At 45.9% G+C, this 26,185-nt stretch overlaps 1 long non-coding RNA gene across 2 annotated transcripts in view; it reads right to left on the reverse strand.

Annotated features, from left to right (window-relative positions):
• The window catches only part of LOC122159680, a 159,630-nt gene that overhangs the window by 90,235 nt on the left and 43,210 nt on the right, over window positions 1-26,185 (reverse strand). Inside the window, exons 2-3 of one of the 2 annotated variants that reach the window (XR_006168586.1) lie at window positions 19,544-19,627; window positions 6,983-7,104 (exon numbers count right to left, since the gene is read on the reverse strand). This is a non-coding gene — a long non-coding RNA (uncharacterized LOC122159680). The remainder of the gene's footprint in view (window positions 1-6,982; window positions 7,105-19,543; window positions 19,628-26,185) is intronic. The other variant, XR_006168585.1, reaches the window with a different exon arrangement.

Consider the following 26,185-nt stretch of genomic DNA (forward strand, 5'->3'; position numbering starts at 1 on the left):
GCACAGGACTGTGGCTGAGTGCTGACGGAAGCTGAAGCATTTGAGATGGAGGTGATCGAGCCAGAAGTCTGACACACAGAAAGTGTTTCTCCAGGTGATTGCCAGAGGATGGTGTTGGAAAAAAGGAGTTTTTAAAAACAGCTGGTAGAGTCATCTTCCTTCCGCCACTATCATAAGTATCTCCATTGCTGTCACCACGTCCACCATCCCTGGAGGTGTTCAAGAACCGTGTGGATGTGGCACTGAGGGATGGTCACTGGGCAGTGGGCATGGTGGGGATGGGTTGGCTGTTGAAGTAGGTGATCTTAGTGATCTTTTCCAACCTTAATGATCCAACAATTCTACGAAAAAGCTTGAAGCAGTACAGTCCACTTGCAGGATTACAGCACAGCAGTATGGGTTTCCCAGTGGTTGCTTCTGGTAATCAGAAGAGCTGGAGACCAAGGAAATGGGCAACTCCTCCCATGGTGCGCTGAGAAGAAAGGTAACTGAACTGTCAGGCAGCAATATTTGCAGACTATGGGAGGCAGCTTCAGAGTCAGATGGAGTCTGGCCTCTAGTCATCCTGCCTGCGTAGCTCCTTCCTCTGGTCAAAAAGCCCTACAAAGCCCAGGGCTGTACAGCAGAGGTAGGGCCCAGGCAGTGGAAACCTGCACAGATGGTGTCTTTAAAGAGCAGGTTGCGCCTGAATGCAGGCTGAGCAGCAAAAGAAAACCTCCCTGGATGGGGTCTGCTGGACTCATTGTACTGCCAGTCACTACTCTCTCTGACTGTGCTTGTGCTCCCAGGTTGATATATCCAATATTAATGAGGCATTTATACTCCATCTTGGAGCCCTCTAAGAACATGCATTTACTCCTAATGGGGTGTGCCGTTAAATTCATTAATATCGTTGACTCTTTTCTTATCTGGAGGAGCTGGTGTATAGCAGAATACTGGATGTTTTGTTCTAATCAGCATGCCTATAAGTAAGCAGGAGTTTGTGCTTGCTCAGTGTCATGTTTTTCTCTGGGTATTCTGGGAATATCAGTGACATGGCAAGTGACAAGCGTATCAGTGACACTAGGACTGAGGGATATTAGCTGTGAGCTAGTGAAATTCACAAGAGGAAATACATTTTCCGCTAGAATGGTCCTTTCTGAGCCAAGTGCCCACACTGGAGAGTTTGGGGAGCAGTAGCATTTGCTGTCACAGATGCTAAAATACAGTCATAGCCAAATCCATCATAGCTCACAGGTTTGGTGATTGCCATTTCACCAGCTGGGGTGGGAAAATTGCCCCCAACTATTCTGGGAAGAGCTGAGCTGAAAAGGAAACTCAGGCTTACAAGAGTTCATTTCACATCAGCACAGAATAAAGAGAAACCCCAATGTGCGTGTATGCACATGCTAGGAGCAGGAAACAGGATGGATCTAGAGGCATTTCTGGCCACAGCTAAGTGGAGATTTTAAGAAGCACAGCCACACAGACCCATGCATTCACAGACATAAGCTGCAGGTCTTCCTAATGGAATAGATTGCCTGGGATGTGCAGAAATGTCTGATTATACTTTTACATGCCAACCTTGCAGGTCTTTAATGCTGGGATTTTGATAATGTTATCTCATGAGCGAAGGAAAGCACAAAGCTCAAACAGGCTTGGATATCACAGATAATTTACAACTTGCTTGCTGAAGTTCTTGCAGCACACTCCTCCAGAAGGCAGCAACAGCAGCAGCAGCCAGGTTTATGCATCTCATTTGGAAGATTTCGGAGAGAGGGACAAAGGATCATCTGTGCATCTCTTTGGGAGGAAGCCTGCTGTTACCTGCCTGCCCAGGATGTTATCTTTGCTGTGAGGAAACATGCCTCGACTGCAGAAAAGGCATGAACTGCATTAATTCTGCCTGGTACCTGTGTATTTAAAACGCTTTCATGCTAATATTTCCATGCATAATTGCATCACCAAGGTGGGCGCTGGTCATTTTGGAGGCCATCTAGAGAACACATGGAGATACAGCTCTTCGGGGCAGGGAGGAGTTCAGAGACTAAAGGACATACATTTTAGAGCTCATTGATCGGTTCACAAATCATCTCACTGTAGAGATATAAACTCAGGTGGTTTAAAATAGGTGGTTCATTCGCCCCTCACAGATTTGCAGGGCACTCTAAAGATTTATTTGATGTCAGGATGATGCACACCTCCTCATATTGTTAAATATTTATTCACTGCACTCATGACTTGACATTTCTCCACCCTTTTTTATTTTAAATAGAAATGTTCATTTTGAACCAAGACTCATTACAAGAGGTGGAGCTTGTGGGAAACCCTCTGGCCAAGGAGTGACTGAAAACAACACACATCTTGCTGGAGAATGAAGATGGTTTCAACAGAGCTAGCAAGGCAATGCCATTGTTCCTTCATCTGCCCCATCTCCATCACCTGGGGCCATGACAAACAGCAGCCCTGACATCTCACCACTGCCCACCCACTTCCCCAAAATCTGTCAGGCTGCAGATGGGTGCCTTGCATAATGCTAGATGGCAAGCTATCCCCTACATCATTTTGCTCACTCACCATGGGCAGCATGCTAATTCAATATCAAACTGATGCTTTGAAGGCTACACAGCCAGCAGAGGGGAAATAGTAGCAAGGAGGAGAAAGTGCCATGCCAGCAAGCAGCTTTCACAGTGTGATGTGAGGCAGGGAAAGCTTCCAGGGGAAAAGTGCCACTCCCAGCTAGAATCAGCCCAAGAAGCCTACACCTAACAGCCTGTCTGCTGCTAGCGGCTGCAGAGCTGCACGGGAGAGGGGATATTGATCAGTTTCCCAAAGGAGGTAACAGCGTGTGCTGCACTGGAATATATTTGATATTCAGTAGTTTGTGGCATGGTACAGGATGCGAGGACTTAGCTGTTTTGACAGCACTATGAGATCCTTTCATGCAAATCACAGAGTTGAAAGCACAAGGTGACAGCCACCTGAAAGGAGGGATTTTCGAGTCAGGTAATGGAGCCTTTTGGGTTCACAAACCCCAGTCTCCTCCACAGCACCAGGGAGGGCTGGTTACGTAGTGTTGATGTCTGAGGCGGATGTGGGGTTTTCCTGTAACATCCTCTTTCCACTACAAATAAGCCCAAAATTGCCAGACTTGGCATTTCAGAGGCTAAATGATGTCCTGTTCACAAAGAGCTTTGAGATCCTTGCTCTGGAGGCATTAAAACTTGTTTTCAGCACACAGCCATTAGAGAAGCAGTGACAGCATCACCCTCACTCAGACTTCACAGGAAAACTGACAACCTTACCCTTCATGAATGCCACTCAAGTGCGAACTTAAAAGGCAAAAACCTGCAAGAGAAGTCGATTAGGCAGACAAGCAAAAATATCTACTGTACGCACTGCATTGCAATGAACACTTGGCCAAAGTTATTCTGGAGACCTGCTTGCTACTTGCACTTGCAGGGATGTTCTCAAAGTTTACAGAGCCATTAGCAGCACTCTGACTCTGGGATCATTTTGGGGTACATCTCCCATGGCTGCCCTATATACTGCATAGACCTGTAGCACACCATCCATTCAAGTATAGAGGAGAAAGTCCACCAAGGAGCCAGGAGCCCACATCTCATCTGCAGCAAGGACAGAACTTTCCTTTGCATTTCACAGTTCAGCTGATACATTCCAATCCTATTTTATCCCAGCCAGTCACTTAAAGAAAATCACTGTCATGATAGAAATTAGCACTACAAAATTTGCCAGACACGATGCATCTGTTTCAGTGTTCTGCCTCTAACAAAACAGGGGAGTTCCCTTTAGAAAGCAGTTTGCTTGCAACATTACTGCTAACCCATTTTCAGAAACACAGACATTTCCTAGAGCAAAAGAGGTTCCTGATACAAAGGATGGAGGGACCTTTTGTCATAATAATTCCAGTCCTTTTCATGGCACACCAGATTCCCTGGCAGAACGGTGAGCACAAACACAGGAGACTCAGCGTCTGCTGGAGCTGTAGCAATGGGGAGAGAAAAGATTAACACTGTTCCCAACGCTCAAAGGCTCTCAGAGGAAACTGCCAGGAAAGCAAATATGGTTTTAAGCAGGGATGCCTCTGGAGACTTGGGAATCTTTCTACTAGATGCTGTGAATATGGTTGCAAGCCTCAGAAATCCTGGTAAGAGTTCCTGCTGAGATGATCTGTTGAAGTTAAAATGTCTATGCTGAGACGCTGGAAGTCAGCAAATAAAATGAGCATTAGGGACTCAGCATGCACATTTTCAAGCCTTTGGAGAATTACATTATGTGTGAAAGAGAAAGAAGGCTTTATGGAGATTTGTGGAATTGGTAAACATATTTATTTTGATTATGAATACTGTAACCACATATGCTGTACATAAGTATTAATCTATGCATTGAACTGTAAGGATTTTTCTGCATATTTCTTGGCTGTTTTTAAAAAGTGAGACTCTTCCTGCACAGACTCATGGCCCCATCCCCTTTACTTAGCCATGTCATTCATTCCTGCGTTCAACTGTGACTCAGAGCTCTCCAAAGCACAAGGACATCCAGTTCTCACACCATTAGTCCACCTCTAATTTTAAAGATCCAGAAACAGAACAAGGAAGGGAAAAGGAGGGACTGAAAACCAGGGCAGGTCCTCCACAGGTATTCTGATACCCAGGGACCAGCAAACCCAGCTACAGCACAGCAATCTGCTGCTGCCATGGTGCTCACAACTCATTTTATCATGTAAGCATCTTGTGTTCTGAATGCCCACTAACCAAAGAATATGCTTTTAGCACACCAGGCAGACACAGTGACACTCACAAAGCTCCAGTTTGCATAGAGTTTTGTCTACTATTGTCAAATTGTGAAAGAGGAAAGGAAAGTGAGAGATTTGGGGCTTTGAGTATATGTAGAAAATGAGAGATCTTGTTTTCTGAATATGTGTGAAAACAGGTTCATATTTTGTTCCTGTAAAGAGAAGCTCCCTTCCACGGCCTCCAGGGCACACAACACCTTACGGACAGAGAGCAAGCACTGGGAGAAAGTGCCAGACCCACATCATGGCCTCACGGTTCCTGTGGTGGACATGGGATAAAAGTGGCAGAGAAGAGGCATGACTACTCTGCGTCCTACAGTGAGGGCAATATGGTGCTGTCCATACTGAGGCCTTCCCTTCCTCCTCCTCCCCCACAACCATGCCATCAGGGTGGTTCACTGCAGCTCGGTTTGGGTTTAGACCTGCCCAACATGTAAAAGCTGCCAGGGTAGCAGCACTGTCCTTGGCTGCAGTGCCAGGTCCTCCGCAGAGGCCAGGCTGTCTTCTTCCCCACGCTGGCTCCTGCCCCTCTGCAAGCCACGCATCAGGGGCACCTTCATCTTCTCACAGAAGGGCTGGCAAGTGGGCAGAGGAGGGGGAACCCAGTAACAAACCAAGAACTAACAAGCACAAAGAAGCAGAAATCACAGGTAAATATTTGACCGTGGCAAAACCCCACCACTAGTGCACCTATGGGCTGCAAATGGTACGGGATCTTCAAATCAGAGAATCACAGAATCATTAAGGTTGGAAACATCCTCTAAGATCATCTAGTCCAACCACCAACCTGTCACCAATATTGCCCATTAACCCTGTTCCTCAGTGCCACATTTACACCTTCCTGAACACCTCTAGGCATCATGACCCCACCACCTCCATGGACAGCCTGTGCCATTGCCTCACCACTCTTTCAAAGTGTTTCCTAATATCCAACCTACATCAACCTGGATGTAAACCTACATCAACCTGGATGCAAACGGTTATTTGTGGAAAAGTGCTGAAAATAAAGAAATGAAAGTGGACCAGGAAAAAAAAAAAGCTATATTTTTATTTCTATAGGTGGGACTATAGGAGAGAAACTGCAACAGTGAATATCATACTCTCTGCAAGGAGGCTGGATTCCCCTTTAAGGCAAAGGGAATTCAAGTAAACAAGCAGTACTGAGCAGCTCGGTCATCACAAAGGTATAAGAAACCCTCCAGCCTGGCCCAGATCTATATAATGACACATTTATATGGTCTAGATAAGGCAGCACAGAGGCAGTGACTTTGTTCTAATCTAAATGCCTGATTAATGTGTCTGCAGTTAGCAAGACACTGAACTCAATAAAGGCAGTGAGTAGGAAGGAGATAAGCAAGGGCACAGTGATATGTTTGTTCAGGTGTTAGCATGACAAACATTTTACACCTGCAGTCTTCCTTTGTTTTTAACAAATTCCCCTCCCATTCTCTGAAGGTTCAGGTCTCTATGGTTGCTTCTTTGGAGAAACAAATACATGCCTTTGCTAGTATAAGGGTTAGGAAGAAGAAAAAAAAAAATAAAAGAGGAAATGCCTCTTTGTGTGCCATATGGGAAGTCCATCACCAGGGAGGCATGAAAGCAAGCAACCAGAGAGAGGTCCAGAGATGAGAAAGGAAGAAATGGGAAATTCTGTGGCAAACTCATTTTGTGAGCCTGGTTCTGCCTCCATTGCACCAGTCCAGCCCCTCTGCACTGCTGGGCTGATAACTGGGAGATGCTGCACTGCTTCCAGTGTCACTGACTGACGGAAGCCCTGGGCAACAAGGATCCCAGAAAATCACACTGGTGGGCTTTGGGCTCTCTTAAGCTTTGATTTAAGGGGATTTCCTAAAACTAAATTGTTGTCTTAATAATTCTATAGCCACAACAGTCTTCAAGCTGATTTCTGGCTTACCAAAAATAATGCAGTATGTCAGGCAGTGGCAAGCTATCACAAAATTACTCTTTAAAAAAAAAAATAACTTGCTGAAAAGCCTGATTTTTCTAGATTCTTTTAGAACTTCATAGTCACTTAGCATAATGATAACAGTATACCAAGAGATGTAAAACTCTGATTTACTAGGGTTTTTTTAATGTCTCCAGCACTGAGCACTGGCAAAGAGCACCTTCATGGGAAAGATGGATCTGCTTTGGGGGCAATGGGGAGGGCAGCAGGGGGGTACTCACAGCTGGGACTCACAGCTCCCTTTGCCTTCTGAATTAAGCCCTTTGCTACCTGCTCAGGTCTTGAGATTATCCAGAGGCTGTTTTCATGAGAAAGCAGGAATATCAAGTCCAGGATGCACCACCTGAAAGCAGACACCACAGAGCAAAAACCTCAGCTGACCCAGGGCACAATATGGGACACACTTGCTTTCCAGCCTGTCATCACTGCAGCACTCCTTCACTGAAGGAAGGGTGAGAATCAGGTCTCCATAATTGTGTTTTTATACGGCAAGAGGATACTCTTCAAGTGCTGTAATAAATTCCAACTTAAAAGAACAAAGGAAATAAGTAATCTTTACAGTGTTTACATTCATTACTCTGACTAACCCTGCACCGGGCACTTCTCAGAACTAAGTTTTCAAGGGCAAGCATGGCTTGACCAAGTTTGCTCTATTGGAAGAAAGAAAAACAGACTGGGCAAATGAACAACAAACCTTAAGCCTCAGCTGCAATCTAAAATTAGGTTTCAATATGCAAAAAGAACATGAAAATGCAACCAATTATTTTTCCCCATTTACTATTGATTGTCTCTATCTTTCCAAACCTTAAGCTGTTCTGCAAGCAGAAACATTAGGAATTATATTTAAAAATCAACAACAACACTAAGTTTCTTCAGATGACCTGGTTCAGCTAAAATTTGCTAGTTCATGGGATAAAAGTCAGTCAACTAAGAACAAAAGTTCACTCAATCTTTTTCAAATAAAAAATGAGCCAACTCAACTATAAAATTCAGATCTGGGGACAGATTTTGGATACTGCAAATGCCTTGGCTTTGTGACCAAACCTCTCTGTAGGTTATTACCAAAACAGAGCAGCATGAAGCTCTGACCCAGGGCAGCAGTTCACATTCCTTCTTGAGGGCTACAAAGTCCTTGCAGGACTTTAGCAGACCATGGCTCCGCATTTGGTTCCTCTGATTCTCTCCCACTTTGTCAAAAGCTATTTTCCCTTCAACTTCTGCAGTGGGGTAGGTCCACAGTGGCAAGAGCACACCCAGCTTTGACAGTGTCCCTTTAGGTGAGGTGAAGGGAAAGGGCCCGCTCACCATGTGATGCTATCCTCATCAACACACCATCAGGATTTTCTGCACACACTGAATGGACTTTCAGCTCTCAACATGGAGCAGTGATAGTTTTTCCCAAGTATAATTTATGACGCATACCCAATGAGTCACTCCTAACAAATAAAGTCTTCAATAGCAACAATACAACCCCATTACTCCTCCAAGAATAACAGCGAGATAGTGAAGCCAATCTAATTATCTCTTCCCTCAACTAATGATCATTCATTGGATTTGAGATGACTCATTGCTGGCCTTTGATCATCACCAGCCTCGCATATGTTGTGTCCCCTGTAGGATGAGAAGCTGTAATGGCTTTGCAATGTACCTGGCTTGTTTGAGAGGCTTTTTCCCCGGTAGATGCAATAGGGGATGCAGGGGCAGGCGGTGGGGAGCCAGGCTTTCCCCATGCTGCAGAGATGGGATGGTATGCACGGCCAGATGCGGTGTGGCTGTTCTGATGTGGTCAGATGGAAGCTGGGGGCAGCCGCAGGAGGAAGGAGGGAAAACCTGCTTCCAGTCTCCCTTGGTGTGAACTTGCCGCTGCACCTTTGCAGGCTGTAACACTGTTACAGTTACACTGAGAATGAAAGGGGTTCAAGGTCCAACATCAAAGGGTGCAGTTCCTGCCTGCACTGCTCCCCAAGCACAAGGTCCCACTGAAGCACTGAACATCTGTGGTTAGGCTGCTGAAAGCCTCTAGGAATTGCTGGAGTGGTGTTTTTTGTTATTGCTGCTTAATTTGTTTGTTTGTTTTGTTTTTTACTGTTCTATGTAATCTTGGGGAGGGTTTGGGGCAAACAAAGCAAAGTTCAAGTGACCCTGCTCCTACCATAACCCCTTATGCTCTACAAAAACGAAGCAGTGGAGCTTATGAATACACTGTTGCTGGGATTCTGTTAGCACGACCAGCATCAAACACCTCTCTCCCACCCCTTTTCATAACTTCACGTTCCCAGGGTCTTTGCTTTTCATGTCATTCATGAGTCAGTTAAAGGAGAGGAAGGTCCTGAGATATGTGCAGTATCTCCCCCACCCAACTCAGAGAAAGTGGCTGAGCATTATTGTATTTTGTATTCCTGGAGTTTCTCTCTTCTGCTTTTTCTAAATGGCATCTCCACTAGTTGCTAGGTATAGTGTAGGACTTCCAGTTAGGTAGCTTTCACTGCATTCTACTCACATATATTAAACCCTTCATAGGGTTATGTATATTTTTAATTCTTAGAAGAAACCTTTCTTTCCAGCAAAGTATACTGCTGATAACAGCAGCTTTGCAAATAAAGACGAAAGGAGCTTTTCTGAGGTGGGAACAACTTGGTGCTCAGAGTGAGCAGGAAGCACAGAGCCTCACAGCACGTTCACATTAGAGTGCCAGTCTCACCAGCAGCATAGATTGCAGCACCATAAAGCAAGATTTACTCTCTGAAAGCAGAAACATGTCTATGTGTAGAGCTGTGACTTTTAGGGAGCCATTCAGTTGCTATTGAATCCATTTTCTGCTGCAAAACTTCGCAAGGGAATTTGGAGACATAAGGTTTAGAGCTAGTTGAAAGAAATATTGTTTCTGTTCAAAAGCTTAACTAATACACATCCATCTCCCTGAACTGGGAAGTGGCTGCTGAGGAAGCAGTAGACAAATGTTGCAAGGTGCCACGATTACACTGCAGGTATGACAATACTTTGTGTTCCTCTCAAAGTCCTGACTCCCAAAATCATTACACAACAAGCTGAGCTGTCTACTGAGAAAATGATGTTTCTTGCTCTCAGTTTCCAAGAAAACTTTAAAAGTACTGGCACAAAAAGCTCAAGAACTAGGAGGCAAGTGAAAACATGATTAATGGCATCAGTTTGTAGCATGCAGAACCCTTACTGCTGCTCCCCAAGTCTGAGTTTGATTCCACTGTGTGTGCTGATAGCTTCAGCAGAGCTACGCTCTCATGCCTGGAGCTGCCTGCTCATCTCAGCACCTCCTGCCTGCACACAGGCAGCATGGCAGCTGTGGCACATTGAATCAGAGCTGCATGATATACATCAGTGCTAGAGTAAGTCAGAGGACAGCTCATGCCTTATATTAGGAGCATGTCTTTTTATTTGTTGATTGGCCTGGTAAACTTTTGAGCAGGATGCTCTGGCAGGCTATGACCTGTCTGTCAGAATCAGCTCACAGCACCAACAGGTTTTTCAGCCCTCCCTGGACTATAGCAACTGTACCGCCACCAAAGGCAGCTAGTGCTGCTGTACACTAATGTTTTGGGGTGGTGGTGGTCTTCTGTCTGCACAGCCAACTAAGGAAGAAACCACAGCCTCAGAGAAGGGCATGAAAACCTCTTTGAGGCTTTGGGAGGCAGGTATTTGCCCTGGGTGAAGTGAAAAGACCTTTCTTGAAAAATTGGGATGGATGAAGGGTCAGAGCAGTGGTGGAAGGAATGGACTGTGAAGAGGATAAACAGGAAATAGGAAGTGGGCACCTGACAAAAAGAGAGGGAGAGGGGGAGGGAGGAGCATGACACTAACAGGACAATTTAACTGAATTTGAAAAGCACCATCAGTGTACAAACAAACAAACAAAAATCCACAACCATCCATCATTCTCATTTACTTCAGCATTTTGTTCATTGCTCCATCACAGTTACTGTCCCATTCCAGAACTTAATAGTTTCTACAAAACAAACAAACAAACAAAAAACATAGGCAGATGGCCAAAGCTGCTTTTTTTTTTCTTTTTTTCTTTTTCTTTTTTTAAACTAGAAAATTTGAATGTGGAGCTGGACTGCCTGGAGATGAGCATTTCAGAAAATCTCTTTTTTTCCTCCCTCACCCTTCCCTAACTCCAGCTCTGCTCATCTGAAGAGCTCAGCACCATGGCATCTGCTGGAAGGATGGCTATACAGGACAATTTAATTCTTACACCATTCTGCTCTCTCAGCCCTCCTGCCGTCACCCCTTCTTCTGGTAAGAGGAACAAAAGGAAAGAGAAAGCCAATGTGAAAATCTCTGCAAGCTGAAGTGTTGCCTTGGGAGTTGCAAGAACATCAGCATTGACTCACTGCTGACCCCAGCTCAGCCTGTACCTGTTCAAGCCTGCAGCCTCAGCACAGAGCAGCAGTACGGCACAGTTAACTTTCCAGGAGCAGACAGGCCCTGCTGTGCACTCCCTTTGTTAAGAAATTATGTGCAATAAGTGTCTGCTCTGCCTGAGCAAAGATCAACCTCAGAATTAAGACCATTAAGTGACCATTAAGTGCAGGAAGCTGAACTTCATTCCCTGGTAGCCTGTTCTGCCCTGAGTCTCTGCTATTCCCAAAAGGGCAAGTTAAAAAAAAAAATAAAAAAAAAATCTGCAGTGATCTCCTTGGTGTTTTTCTGGTTTAAGTGCTGCCTCCAGATACCAAGCTCCCCACTTCAGTCGCTTGGCACTGGTCATTATGAGCACCATGGGGCTGCAGGCACTTAGAAAGCAGAGCATCACTGTGAAGGAGAGCTGGGCTCCTTCACCATTGCTTCAACCCAGTCTTTGGGAGCTTTGCCTTGACCCATCACAAGCTAGCTGCAGTACAGCACATGGACAGAGAGCAGGGGGGGGTGCCCCTCACTCTGGGTTCACCAGCAGAGCAGAGGACTGAGGTCAGCCTGAATGCCCCCGTGTTCTCAGGAGCTGTGACTCAAAGTAAGTCAGCCCCTGCAGCACAAGAAGTGCTGTGTTACTGACAGTGAGGTCAATGAGGTGGTGGAAAGGGCGAGGGAGAACACGTGGCGTTTGGTGCCCAGCCCCTACATGTTGTCCTTCCCACCAACTGCACTCAGCCCACGTGTCCCACCGGAGCACGGAGAAAGTCAAATATTGACTTTGCTGCACTTAATGGGAAGGGATGAGCCAGCAGGAAACTGCTGGTCTGCAAAGGAACACAGCAGGCTCCACTGCCAACCCACAGGCACAAGGGACGGTTGTTTGTGAGGGGTGCCACGTGTCTTCAGGTTATCTTCCTGCCCGGTGTAGCACACAACCTATTCAAGCTGACTGCAGTCAGGCCACACAATTTCAGCTTCCTTCAATCAGGAGGAAATACAGCCAGGTCGGTGCTGAGCGAGCACAGAAAGGCTGAGGCACAGTCCGCCTGCCCTGCAGGGAGCCCAGGCAGGTTGCTGGCATGCTGCTTTTGGAGCAGGCCGGCCGCTGCCTTCCCTCAGAAAGGTGGCCGCTGGAATTGGAGGCAGATGGGCAGTGCTGGCCAAGTGCAACAGCCTGCGAGACAGGCCCCGCTCTGTCGGCGAGGGGCCCCGTGTGCCGGGGCCAGCTCAGCTGTGGAAAACCGGGGGGAGACGGCTTGGCTGTGTGCGAGCGCAGCCGCCTCTCACAATGTAGACATAAACTTTTCAGGGAAGGGTTGCTGGAAGGGCAGAGAGAAATGTGAAATACAGGCCCAGCTGTTTTTTTTTTTTTTTTTCTTCTTTCTTTAAAAATTATTATTTTTGCTAGAGTTCATTCGCAGTTCCTCGGCACTGCACACAGACGTTCCTCTGTACGCTGGCGGCCCCCGTGCCAGAAGCCCTCCTCCTGCCAGCATGCAGCCCTCCCCACCTCTCCGTGCCCCTCAGAACTGTGTCCCTGCCTGGAGGGTTGGAGAAGGAGTCTCCATGAGCCTTAAATTGCCTCCCCTGCTGCTGGAGAAAAAAAATCAAAGCATCCTGGGCTCCCCTGGGTTTCACAGCACCCCTGTGCTCTGAGAGCCGGTTGAAGTGGGTGTCTCCCCTTGGTATGGGGAAAACAGGGGAACCCTCAGGAGTTCAGTCTCAGCTGCATCAATCCCTTCATCCTTCCCGCTTCAAAGCACCTCAGCCTCACCAGGGACCATGCTGGGTATCCTGACAGAGCGCACTGGTGAAGCAGGCCCTGCGGCATTGAAGGAAGGAGCAGCCTCTGTTTTTCAGGTGGGAATGGCAATTGCTTGCTTGCCTCGTCTGAAAGTTCACCATAGTCCCTACTAAGTGCAGAGCTTGCACATGCAATGCAGGGCTAGCGGCTGTGGTGAATGGAACACCACCATTTTTGGTTATTCATAAATCCGTTCTTCCATCCTCATCATCTACCCCAATTACACAGCAGGCCTCACCAGGAAGGCCATCCCAGGAGAGATCCAAATCTCCCCACGCAGAAACCATTTTGAAAGAGGCCCTATGCAACCACGCTACTTGGGACTCACCAAAACACGGCGCCAGAAGAAAGAGCATAAGTCTCTTGAGATGATCTGCATGTTAGTTTGTTTGTTGTTGTTTGTTTTTGTGAGTCCTTTGTATTTCAAGCATCCAGAAACAGAAACATAAAGCCCAACTAACCAAAATCTACCCGTAAAGGACAAAGCATCTTCGATCTTTTGTGAACCTGTGCATGAAGCAGCTGCTGTGAACCCCCACAGTCCTGGGGCTACTCTTGGCCAGAAGGGACAATAATGTTGGGCATGGTCTTACTTGACTTGCCTCACTTGTAGTCCTTCTCTACCTGATTTTACCTGGAAACAAAACAGAACAGCTCCGTGGTTTGAATGCTGCTGTGCCCAGCTCCACACAGGGCTGTGCGGGTCCGTACCCAGACATGCCCCAAATGCTGGGGAGCTTTTCTGTTAGCTGTATGTCTCCTTTTCTTTCTTCCCCTGGCATCCAGCACCACATCAGCCCATTTGAATTTTCTTATTTTCCCTGCCTAATAACAGAGACTGATTTTGCCGGTAGACCCAGTTGAATTATTCACTGCAGTCATTATCATTAATCCAGTCTATTTGCTGAGCCAGCCCTGATGGGTTGATGGGTGAATGTATTTGTCATTCATAAGTATTTGCCAAAATAGCCTGGGTGAGCCATTTCTCCCCAGGCCATTCAATAGTAGCTATTTGTGTTCCCTTCCATTAAAACTCACCTCCCACGCGACGGCCAGTACAAGCGCAGGCTTAAACCAGACCTGGGTGCTGGTTTGAGCACCCTTGTTCCCCTGCCCCATTGCTGCCCCGGCAGCTCATCTGTGCTGCCAGTATGGCACAAAGCAACTCAGCCACACCAGCTCCTAGATATGGTCCTGCAACTCCTCACAGTAATATTTTTTCTCCCTGTTAACTACTACTTTCTTTTCCCCTCTCTCTCAGGTCATGGCTTTTCCTGGCTGTGGACACAAGAGTTACGTGGATTTTCTATTTGCTTCTTCAAAAGTGCACGTGCAAATGGGTGGGGAAAATGTACTAAATGCCAAAGATTATATTTCTCCAAGTGTTATAGTGGTTCTATGGTTACGGTTACAGAGAGCAAAGAAAATGCAAATGCTGAAGTGACTGCAGGAGCTGGAACTGAGCCCTTGTGCATAAGAGTGGTGTGTATTTAGCATTTGCATCCATGGACTAGGTCACCTGTCTAAAAGTATACCCTATGCACTGTGCTGAAGCCCAGTCTGCTGTGGGAGCTGCTTCATGGGATGGCTGCCTAAGCAACTCTGGCAAGCCCAGAAGTTCCATAAATTGTACATTATTTTGCTTATTTTCATTTCCTAAACATTGATAAGGAGAAAAATTGTCACATCTGTCATGGCAGAGAATCCTTTAAAGTTTCTGTGTTATTCATAGTCATTTACAAACAATGCCATATGTGATTATTGTCATACATGTATTGCAATTTGGAGGGTTCAGCCCTTATGGGGTAATGTGACAAAAATAAATAAATTCCTATTGATGACATATTCATTATAAAACCTGACATGTTAAAAAGGGTCCTCAGGTAGTCAGCCAAATTTGATAAAATAAAATTAATATTTAAATCACAAAGTGCCAAACTGAGCCCAGTCCCTAAAGATGTAAACAAAATTCAATTTTTGACATCAATTTCCTTTTTGTCCCTGCACTAATAGTATGATACCTTTGCCTGGATGGGAGGACTCTGCTTTCATTGCCTCTCAGTGTGTGCCGTAGAACAAACAATAAAAATGCTATGTGTCAAGATGTCAGATTTCAGAGGTCCTGCCTGTAAATTTTTTAGCCTCTGATAATGACTTTTTGCAAACAGGTGATAAAATGCAATTGCTCCCTCCATTTTAAGCAAGAGCAGTGTACGATAAGCATCCTGGAGAAGAAGAAATATATTGTTCCACAGCTTGATATATTCATAGTTTTAGACCTACACGTTGCATTAAATGAGTTGCCATCAATCAGCCAGGAAACGTTTCAGGTCTTCAAAGCATGCTATGTTTTAGAGAACCAAAGGTTATACTGCAGAGCCCTTCATCACGAGGACGGGGACACTGCTCTGGGAAATGGCTGTGTCCAAAGATAAAGCCTCATGGATCAAAACTCAACCCAAGAAATAAAATAGTATTTACACTTTTAAGTGGGCCTGGACCAGCTCCCAGAAACACAGCATGAACAAAGGCATTGCAGGAATGCCTTGCTGGGCTGTGTGGTGGCCCTTGGCTGTCATATCTCCCTTTCCCCAGGAGGACAGGAGGCCCATCAGCACAAGGCAGAATTCTGCCTCAGCAGAAATAAGATTGATATCACGGGCAGACTTTCCTAACCAACATGAGAACTTTACCGCGTGTCTTGGTTTGTTTTGGATAAACATCCCAGTCTTGAAATTTATAGTTAGTTATTAAACTTCTGTGACTAGGGCTCCCATTTGCCTCATATTTGCACAAAAACTCCACCAGTTTTGTGCACTTGATCTCCACAGATCTTTGCAAGCAACTTGGATGTTAATGCAAGATGGGAACGTACCTCTGAGGTGAAGCAAATTCCTTCTTGCTTTGATCCTGCAGCAGAGACTTTTCTCAGGGCAGGGTCAGCACGCCAGTGGGAGGCATAACACAAACACTGCAATCAGATCCCAAGGATCCACCTGGGAACCACCTGCAAGTTCAACAGCTGCTTTTGCAGGGAAATCATGAAAAAATAAACTGCTTGTTGAAAGCACAGCTCCATCATCCTAGTAAAAAAGCTGCCTTTATCCATGCTCCCCTTCCAGAACAGAAGTGTTGAGAGAAGAGCCACTGCAGAGCTAGGCTGGCTGGTCTTGTTGATGTGAACTAGGCTGGTTGGTGTGGTGAGGCTGATGTTACCGCAGTACTGACATGCTGATTGCAGCATGCCAAGAAGGTACTGTTAGAAGAAAGGAAATAAAGGAATGTGGCATCACCTTCTATTGGTACAGCTTTTAAAATCTGAATCAAAGAAAGCTTGTGAAACCTGCTAGATCAAGACCACAAAGGGAAAGCAACGTATCTAGTTTTGAATGGATTTAGGGTAAGAAAGGAGATGGACAGGGACATGACTTTCCTGCAATCTACCAGTATTGTACAACAGCTCTTGGTTAAAATACGCTTCTGGGCTAAAAGCCCAGAAATAGGAGGTCTCTTCAGCGCAGAGCAGAGGCACTGAGGGGAGGCCTCATGGTGGCTGCAGCTCCTCACAGGCACCTCTGCTCTCTGTGACCCCGACAGAGCCTGAGGGAACGACATGGAGCTGCGTCAGGGGAGCTGCAGGTTAGGGACAGGGTCTGCACCAGGTGGGAATGGAACAGCCTGCCCAGGGCAGTGGGCACGGCCCTGAGTGCTGGAGCTCAGGGAGTGTTTGGACAACACTCACAAACACAGTTTGAATTTGCGGTAGCCTGTGCGGGTAGCTGTGGGGGGCTGGATTCGATAGTCCTTGTGGGTGACTTCCAACTCAGAATATTCTATCATAGTTTAGTGATGATACTCAGTAGGTGAAGTTGATAGTTTGCTCAGTGATCTTGAAGGCTTTTTCCAACCTAGATGACTTTATGATTATATTAACTAAGCAGCTCAGGACAGCAACCACTTCATTTGCCCTTGCTGCCAGGAGAAGCACCATATAACTACAAGATTTGCTTGCTGCACCAGCCATGCATCCAACTGCAGTCATGTGCTGAGCCCCACCATCCCCTCCATCACAATCGTCAGGGAAAGGGGCCACCATGGTGGCCAGCAGCTGAGGGAGGAACAGATGGCCTCAGCCATCCCATAGCAGCTGCTGCCGTGCCTGCTCAGGAATTGCTGCAAAGTGCCAGTTTTCATTAGGTGAAGCACTGAGCATTTGTTTGGAGGTAACCGCCTTTCATCACAACCCGCACGAAATGAATTTCAAATGGTAACCTGGAGATTAAATTAAACTCTGTTAGTCCAAGTCTGTTTTCAAAACAGGTTTTAACCATTCTCTCATTTTCACACCTGAGCACAGAGACAGTCTCCCCACCACCAACACTGCAAGCACACAGAAAACTGAGCCACGAAGATGAACACTGAAAAAGAAGTTACAGAATTTAAAGAAGATGGGGAAAGCTGTTCCATCCCTGGCTCTCTGCAGCAGTTGCAACTGGGGGCCAGAACATGGCTTTGCTTAATAGTAGGGCTGGATGATTGCACTGTCAGAAACAGCCATGCTGTCAGCCCACATACCTACACACAGGTCGCCTGGGATAAAGGATCGCCTGGAAAGAGCTGTTGTGGCAGGAGCAGCGCTCATCCCACTCCTAGCTCACTCTGTTGCTGCCAGGCAATGATCCATAAGCCTGCATGAGAACAGGGAGTGAGGGGCAAGGAGGGGAGCTGAGTACTTGAACGTTCATTTGGCTACATATCGTGAGATGTTTTACCTGCAAATAGGTTAAAGATCATAGTGAGGAGGAGAGAAAACATGGAAGAGCAGATTCATGGTTTTTCTATTGCTCTAGCATGCATTTATTGTAAGGTTAGAAAACATAGGAAAGCCTCATCTTAAGAAAGAAAAAGCTCAGATCAGATTCTCATGTACCCTACAGCTCTAAGTCTAGCAAAGAATTCTGATTAACCTGAATGACAGCACTCAGAGCTCCAGGAGAGCTCAGTGAAGCAAATCAGGCTGAACTAAAATTAGCGGCGTCTAAAATTCAGCCGTCTGCTTGGCATCCACACATGATGCTTCCCTGGCCCCAGACCCATCACATCACTCAGCTTTCCCACTGCCGTCAGCTCCTTGCTTTCAAAAGCACTGCTGAGTGAAATGCTGCTGTTCACATGCAGCCTGCACCTGCCTGGAGGCAGCAAGCCAATTGCTAGGCATGGCTATTTTTTTTCCCCGATATTTCCTCCAATGTTTATTTGCTGATTGTTTTCCAGGCAGATGGAATTCAAGATGTGAAGTGGGGACTGGCTGTCAGTGAAAGGACGGAAAAAGACCAGAGATTATGGGACAAGATCATAGATCCAAAAACACACCGGGATCCTGCACGGGTCAAAAAGGATACAAACTGTCCTGAGAAGGACAGGGGGGTTTATGATGGTTCACGTGCTATAGGGCAGTAAGACATGGCTTGCAGTGTAAGGGGATTTGGCACAGAAAATGAATGTGGAAATACAGCACAATCACTGTCCTACATCCCATGTATGAACTATGCACAGAGAACGGCCACTTACGCACTCACTACCCTGAGGGTCATGGGTCAGTGGGCATGGTGGTTTTTGGTTGGACTAGATGGTCTTAGTGATCTTTTCCAACCTTAATAACTTTATGATTCACACCCAAGCCCAGGCTCTCGCTCACATGGTCTGGAAGGACTGGTGTGACTGCTGCAAACCAGTTCAGCAGCAGCAGCCCCAAAACCAGCTCTTCCAAATCTCTACTTGAAGATTTTGAGCACAAACTTGGCTTGAGTAAGAGCCAGAAGAGTGGATAACAAGTAGTCAAGTCAAAGGGTCCAGTATTTGTCATCTTAAGGGGCAGTTTCCCCTAGGGAGCTTGAAGAGGCTCCACAAGGCAGGAGGTCAGAGTAGCAATCTAGTTTCCCATGTACTCATTTCCATCTGTAGAAAAGCCCTCCAAAATACTGGGAAATAGTGAATGTGTTTTTCTGCCTGAAAAAGCAGCAAAGTAGGAATCTTTATTGATGATGCAAAATGTGTCGGTGGCAACTAGAGAGTAAGGGCAGTCTGTGAAGGCCAGCAGGAAGGTGGATGAGCAGCACAGGAGCAGTCCAAATGCCTGGGCAGCAAGGATATGTTGGAACAAACCATGCAAAAAGCAAAGCAGCACTTCATGAAGACAGGGTGGCCAGTAATAAATCAAGGTTAAGGCAAAGAGAATCTAAAGGCAGCACAAAAACAGATTTACCCACATTACAGCAGAAGAGATGACAACAAAGCAGGGAGAGAACAAGAGTAAAGAATATAAATGAATGTATTAAAAATCTATACTGATTTTCTCCTCATACCAAAATGCAGAGATCGTTTTAAGAATCTGTCAAGGAGCAAAACAGAGACAAGAAAACATACATACTGCAGAGCTTGCTGTCATCAAGACCACAGATCTCTGATGACTCATATCATTAAGTCTTCATTTATACAGCTAGATACCAAGAGAGTTTCAGGAGCAATAAAAAGCCACATGAGCTATAATTATACCTATTTCAATAACGCACATGAGAACGAGACTCACCTCTCGGAGAAGTCTCTGTATCTACTTATTGCAAGGGCTGTTCATTCATCTTCCTGAGCATTTCATTTCAGATGCAACACTGCACTGTGGATATAATAATAAAAACAATAATAACAACAACAACAATAGGACAGTAATCCTTATAATGAGGTTCTTTCACAAGTTTGCCATGCCATCGCTTTTGAAAGCACAGCTGCAGTTAGGAGGAGGTGCCGTGGTGCTAACGGAGGACTACCAGGTGGAAGGTGCCCAACTTACGGACAAAGAGCATTGGAAGCTGCAAGATGAGAGAGGAGAGAGTGAGAATGGGGGAGGGAGACCCAGGTGCTGGTCCTGCCTCTAACAACTGTGGATACGTATTTCATTTACTCTGCATCTACAGCCATACTGCATTGTGTGTTCCACAAACACCTTCCCCTGATAGCATTTTGTTGCTGGATATAAAAAGCTTTTTTCCCCCTCTGCTGCAGCCCCACCACCCTGTATTCTGCATCCTTCTAGCTCTCCAAACAGCTCAAAGATCTCCACCAGCGTTGGCTTCTTTGGCTCTTCTGCCTGTATTTGGACCCAGGTGGTGGCACTTGGCTGATTATCTACCTGGAGAGCAGGTTTCCATGGCTACCTCATACACAGCGATGCCAGGCCAGCCTTTAGTCCTAATAATGCTTCCAACCCCAACAGTCATCTTATCTCACCAGGTGACACAGACATTAAGTCCATTCCATCAGGACCACTGAACTGGATGATTTTTATGGTGTACAAACATGAATTTTTTGTAGGATCTGATAAACCAAACTCATTGCTGGCAGGCAACGCAGTGGGGGGAGACCACGTCTGCTTGGAGCACAGAAATGCTGGTTAAAAAGCAAGCATAAAAAGCAGTGCAACACATGATCATTTGGGTCCTTTCTCCTGTATTTAGGCTGCCTAACATTTTGCATTATAAACAATTTGTGCAAGTTTCCTGAAAGACTTTGAGATGGCTACTGTTTGCAGATCTCATATACACCAGATAGAGCCCTCAGGCAAAAGTCATGCCATTTCCTAGCCCTGTGAACCACTCTCCCAATTATATTAGAGTACATAAAGCATTAAAAATGAATAGCCATTTCATTGTTCCTCATTTCCTCCACCATATATCACAGAATCACAGAATTGTAGGGGTTGGAAGGGACCTCTAGAGATCATTGAGTCCAACCCCCTGCCAAAGCAGGTTCCCTACAGCAGGTTGCACAGGTCGGCATCCAGGCAGGTCTTGAACATCTCCAGAGAAGGAGACTCCACCACCCCCCACACCCCAGCACACCTCAGAAACCTTTTAGCACTGATCCAAAATATCCCCCAGCAAAGCAATGCTTGCTGAAAGCCACTGGGGCCAGGCACTGTTTGAACACCAGTGCCACCATTGCACAGGGGGTTCTGTAGACCAGAAGATGAAGAGAACATGAGGACAAAAGCAACAGTTGAATTCTCTAAAGTCTCCCCAGAGCCTTCTCTTTTCCAGGCTGAACCTCAGCCTGTCCTCATAGGGGAAGTGTTCCATCCCGTGGATCATTTTGGTGGCCCTCCTCTGGATGCACTCCAGCAGGTCCATGTCTCTCCTGTACTGAGGACTCCACATCTGGATGCAGTACTCCAGGTGAGGCCTCACCAGCACAGAGCAGAGGGGCAGGATCACCTCCCTCGCCCTGCTGGCCATGCTTCTTTGGATGCAGCCTAGGAGTTGGCTGGCTTTCTGGGCTGTGAGGGCACAATGCTGACTCATGTCCAGCTTGCCATCCACCGGTACCTGCAAGTCCTTATCCCTCCTGCTGTTCACGCTAAAAGAGAAGCTAGCATTGCCCAGAAACACGTTACCTGATGAGACTCAAGGCATGCATCAGCCCCCGATTCCTTGCAACCCTCAAGTTTGTTTGAAGTTGCAGATCCATGCTGACTTTTCCTGCAAAGGGTTGCCAACTGTTTATTGCAAAACTCCTTTCTGGTGGCAACGGGCCACACAGGTCCCATAGCAGTGTTATTTTCCCGCTTGGATAAGCACAAATCTCATAATCAGGAGGATTTACAAAGGCCCTTGATGGTTTCCACTGCCTGGAGACAGCATAGAGGGCGGCCGTGACTCCGCAAGTTCCACACAGACCATTTTCAGCTTTTGCTCACTGGGCCACACAGACCTTTGCCTGAGGCACTGCTACTTTAAAAAAATAAATAAATAAAACAGGCTGCTCAGCAGATTTGCTGGCAAGATATGGATCTTGCAGTTAATTCTGTCTGAGCACTCATTAGACGTACTTATGCACATGCATGTTTTTATTTACCAAGGACTGGCACACCCATGTCTGGCTTACTTTGCAGCCTTTGTTCAGAGACCTGGCAAGGCTTTCCAAAAACAGAATCCCACATTAAAACACATGACTCCATTTGCAAACAACGAGGTTTGATTTTGCTTTCGGTAGTTAATTCGGAGGAGTAAATCTCTCCTGTTTGAGCATTCACAGCTCGTGAGCAGAGAGGTGTGAACGCAGACAAAGCAAGCAGATTTTTAAGTCAGAGCAAATACTCATGGAAACACAGTGCATTCTTCCAGACTGGCAATTGGAGAGTGTGCAGCAGTGCTGTTTGCTCTAGAGCTGAGTAACTCCTGTCTGTGGAAGAATCAGACAGAGGTACATAGCACTGACCAAATGATTTGTCACAAATAATGTCAGAGATTTTTGCTCACAATTTGTTTCCAAGCGAGGTTCCTTTCAAACAAAACTGCTGTATTCACAAGCACTCAAGGCAGACAAACTCTAGACTACCAGTGGCTTGCAAGCTCTGTCCATTTACTCCCCTTAGTTCTCCATCAGGGTGGTGAAACCAGGGTGCTGAGTGAGAAAGAGGAACACCCAGGTTAGGCAGAAGTAGGCAGCAGTGGAAACAAGGGGCAGTAGGCAGAAACTGGGACACAGGGAGTTCCATACAAACACAAGGAAGAACTTCTTAACTGTGAGGGTGTTGGAGTGCTGGAACAGGCTGCCAGAGAGGTTATAGAGTCTCCTTCTTTGAAGATACTCAAGACTCATCTGGATGCCTACCTGTGCAACATGTATGTAGGGAACATACTTTAGCAGGGGGTTGGACTTGATGCTTTCTAGAGGTCCCTTCCAACCCCTACAATTCTGTGATTCAGGGCAATGCTTCCTGCAGAGTCCTGATGGCAAGCACAGATGGACAACCAGACATAGCCAGCACCTCCTCCACATTAAGACTAACAGTAAACAGGTCTGCTGTAAGCTCTGAGACATGCTGGAGCAACTGGAGCTGTTATGATAGGTGCTTGTGTTATTTTTGGCTGGTGAATCATTTATTTGCTGGAGAAAAAAAAATGCAGTTTCAGGGTGGCCAGAGGTATTTGTAAATTCAGGCAGCTCCAGACTGTGCAGAGTGTTTGCGCATTCAGCAAGCCAAAGACAGGCAGACTGAGGGCAAATTGTTCCAGCTGCTGCTGGTTGAGGTGAAGAGGTCACCATTCCCAATGTCTGTCCCAGACTTTCCCCACACCAACAGCAGTTGTCACATTCACGCTTTTGCCCAGTCTAAACAGTTCATCTGACTGCTTCTTAGCTCAAATCTGTAATCTCTTTGTCTTAATAATAAAATATAAACCTAAGGGCATAGTACTGTTAAAAAAGATATATGTATATTTAATTCACCAAACATTTCATTACTGCACAATCGACAAAGTGACACAGATGGCATGAAGCGATGGTAGGAACCGATGTCTAGGATGTGGGAAGAAAGTTGTGGCAAACAGCCAGGGGCAGAGAGGAGAAGATAATCTGTACCAGCAGCTGTAATGGGTCATGAAGGTCAGCAGCTGGAGCAGGTACTCAAAGGGAGAGAATGTAGGATCATGGAGAAGAGAAATACATAGGGTTACCATTGCATAGAAACTGCATTTGATTCAGGAGAACTCTGAAAATGTCTGAACACTGGGAGCATGATCTGGAAATGCATGCCTGTCCCGTTTGGAGTCTACCCAGGTACCCACATCTGGTCATTGCTGGAAGCAGGACACAGCGCGAGGCAGACCCTTCATCTGGCACGTGACAGATGCTTGCCAAATGGCCAGGCAGATGCTTGGGCAGCTCACCTGTCTGAGGGTTGGGACAGCTTCATTCAAATAATTGCTTTGGTTCCAGCTGAGAAACTGGTGAAGAGACATTCTTTTGAGTAGTAATGACATGGGGCTAAGATGTGGGAAGATGATGGGGAAGGTGGCAGTGGGCCATGAGCGCTATCAGCCAGAGAGATACACAGAATCACAGAATCACAGAATCACACAGAATCACAGAATCACCCGGGTTGGAAGGGACCTCAAGGATCATGTAGTTCCAACCCCCCTTCCTAGCAGGGCCACCAAACATACACCCATTGTATAGTCAAGCTATACAGTGTTAGGATTTTTTAAAGGTCCTTAAAGTCTGTGAACAAGGCCAGATTGCTGTGAGAACAAGTGGTGTCAATGTCTAAGGAGGATAAGCTGATCGCAGCTCTGTGTTCAGTGTTTCTTACCAAGGATACAGATGGCTCCATTTGCTAACACATTGTTCAAATGATGCACTTCAGTTAACCCTTAAAACTCTTTAGAGATTTACAGAAGTAAAATTACCTTCACTTTTTAAGATCAAAAATGACCTTTTTTTTTTTTTTTTTTTAACAGAAGGAACAAGTGTGATAAGTGTCAGCATCTAGATTTGATCTGCATCATTCATTACTGCTGACTTCTAAAGAACACAGGGAAAGTTGACACAGGGAAGGTGACAGGATCAAATGTGTGGTTTAATTGTGCACAGGAAGAATACCCATCCATCTTCCTTGTGTCCTGAAGCTCTCTGGAGCGAATAAACAACAACACTTCAATGTCACTCGACCGGCCAGTTGGAACAGTCTTGGGACCAGTATTTCAGCAGTTAGTATGGATCATACACAGTCTCTCTGCAGGGGAATCACAAGGTCTTTTTCTAGATCTGCTAATGGAATTGAAGCATAACTTCTTAGAACCACTGACAGATATATCCACTATTGACCCCTATTGAGCAAAGCTAAGGCTAGGGAAAAATATGTTGTGCTCACACATTATATGCCAATGAAACATGTTCGGTTATGGCATGGTGTAATCAAGTTTACAGAATATCAAAAGCATGTTTGGTCCTCGATGCCATATTTAAGTTCTGTCTGGCACTGTCAAAAACATGGTTAGCACAGACGTGATGTCATGGAGCAGAGGCAGAGGTTGGGTAGAAACCCATGTTAATCTCAGTATGTATTCAAGATAGAAAGCTTTTGTTTGTGAAAGACAATTGAAACTTGCACAGACAAACTCTGAAGGATCTGCAACTCACCCTGAACCACCAAAACCCAAACACCACATTGAGACATGAACTGAATGAAACCTTTGCCTCAGGCACTGGTCCTGGGAGCAGTTTGCCAAGTCAGTCCCAGTGTCCAGCCTCTGCAAGGTATCTGAGTTCACTGGCCATTACCAAACTGCTACCTCAAGGCATTAGAGATGCCAATCTTAATGAAGATCATGATTTCTCTAGGAGGGCTGTTTGCATTCTCCAGTGCCAAACGCTGCATGCATTCCATTCTTTGCAAGCAGTAGCACCCTGAAATGAGTTAACGTGGATTGGCAATAGCAAAGGAACTGTGTATCCAGCAGCAGCCCAGAAACCTCTGCTGTACTGCAAATATGAGGTTCTTCCTCAATTTGCACTGAGATAATTCGAAGTTTTCCTCTCTCCAGGTCTGATTATTTTCACTAAAGGTGTCCAAAGCAAGGCATAACAGTCTCCCCAGGGGTATGGTGGAGTAAAAGCCCACAGATGAAGAGTTATGCAGCCTACACACTCCTGCCTGCTTCAGGGAATGGGCAAAACCATTCTTTTTCTTAGCAGGGTAACCCTGACAGATGCTGTGAGAAAACTCCTCCTGCAACACTACTAATGGTTGAGCCTTGCACATGGGGATCCCAACTCATTTGCAGCACATCAACTCCTACACCTCTTTCAGTAAGAATTCATTAATCTATAGGGTAGCTTTTCCAGTCAGAAACCCTAACAGCTAGAGATAAATTAAGTCAGAATTGGAGCCAGACCAAGAACATTTGAGTAATCCATCCAGCCTAAGCAAGATCCCCCAAGACAGGAAATCTCAGCAAGAGCCTAGAAAGGGATTATAAAAGAAAATAAGCCCAGGCTTTGCATTCATGAGCTGGTGGGACAGCCAGCAGTAGTGAGAACACATGACAGGCTGTAAGACCTACTGCCAGCACAGCCTGTTACATGCACACATCAAACATAAGCAACCTCAGCTGTGACCAGAACCTCTTTAGAAGACAAAAATCTCATCCTTCAGGACGTATTATTTATTTTTGTGGATCTGTCCTACAGCATCTTCTGCTGTTGCTTTTCCTCAAATACCTGCGAGAGAAGAGAAAGCTAATGAATCCCTTGCATATAAGTTCACCCCAAGGTTGGGCTGCAGCCAGTCATGTATTTTCCTGTTAGCACAGAATTATCTAACACCCTGCCTGTCCCCAGAGGAAAGACTACAGGAAAAAGGCACAGTGCCATGATCCAGAGGTACATCCTGAGG

The sequence above is a fragment of the Centrocercus urophasianus genome, unplaced genomic scaffold (genome assembly GCF_019232065.1).
Source record: "Centrocercus urophasianus isolate 14NV4802_14NV808 unplaced genomic scaffold, USGS_Curo_1.0 seq_16, whole genome shotgun sequence".
Classification (NCBI taxonomy): domain Eukaryota; kingdom Metazoa; phylum Chordata; class Aves; order Galliformes; family Phasianidae; genus Centrocercus; species Centrocercus urophasianus.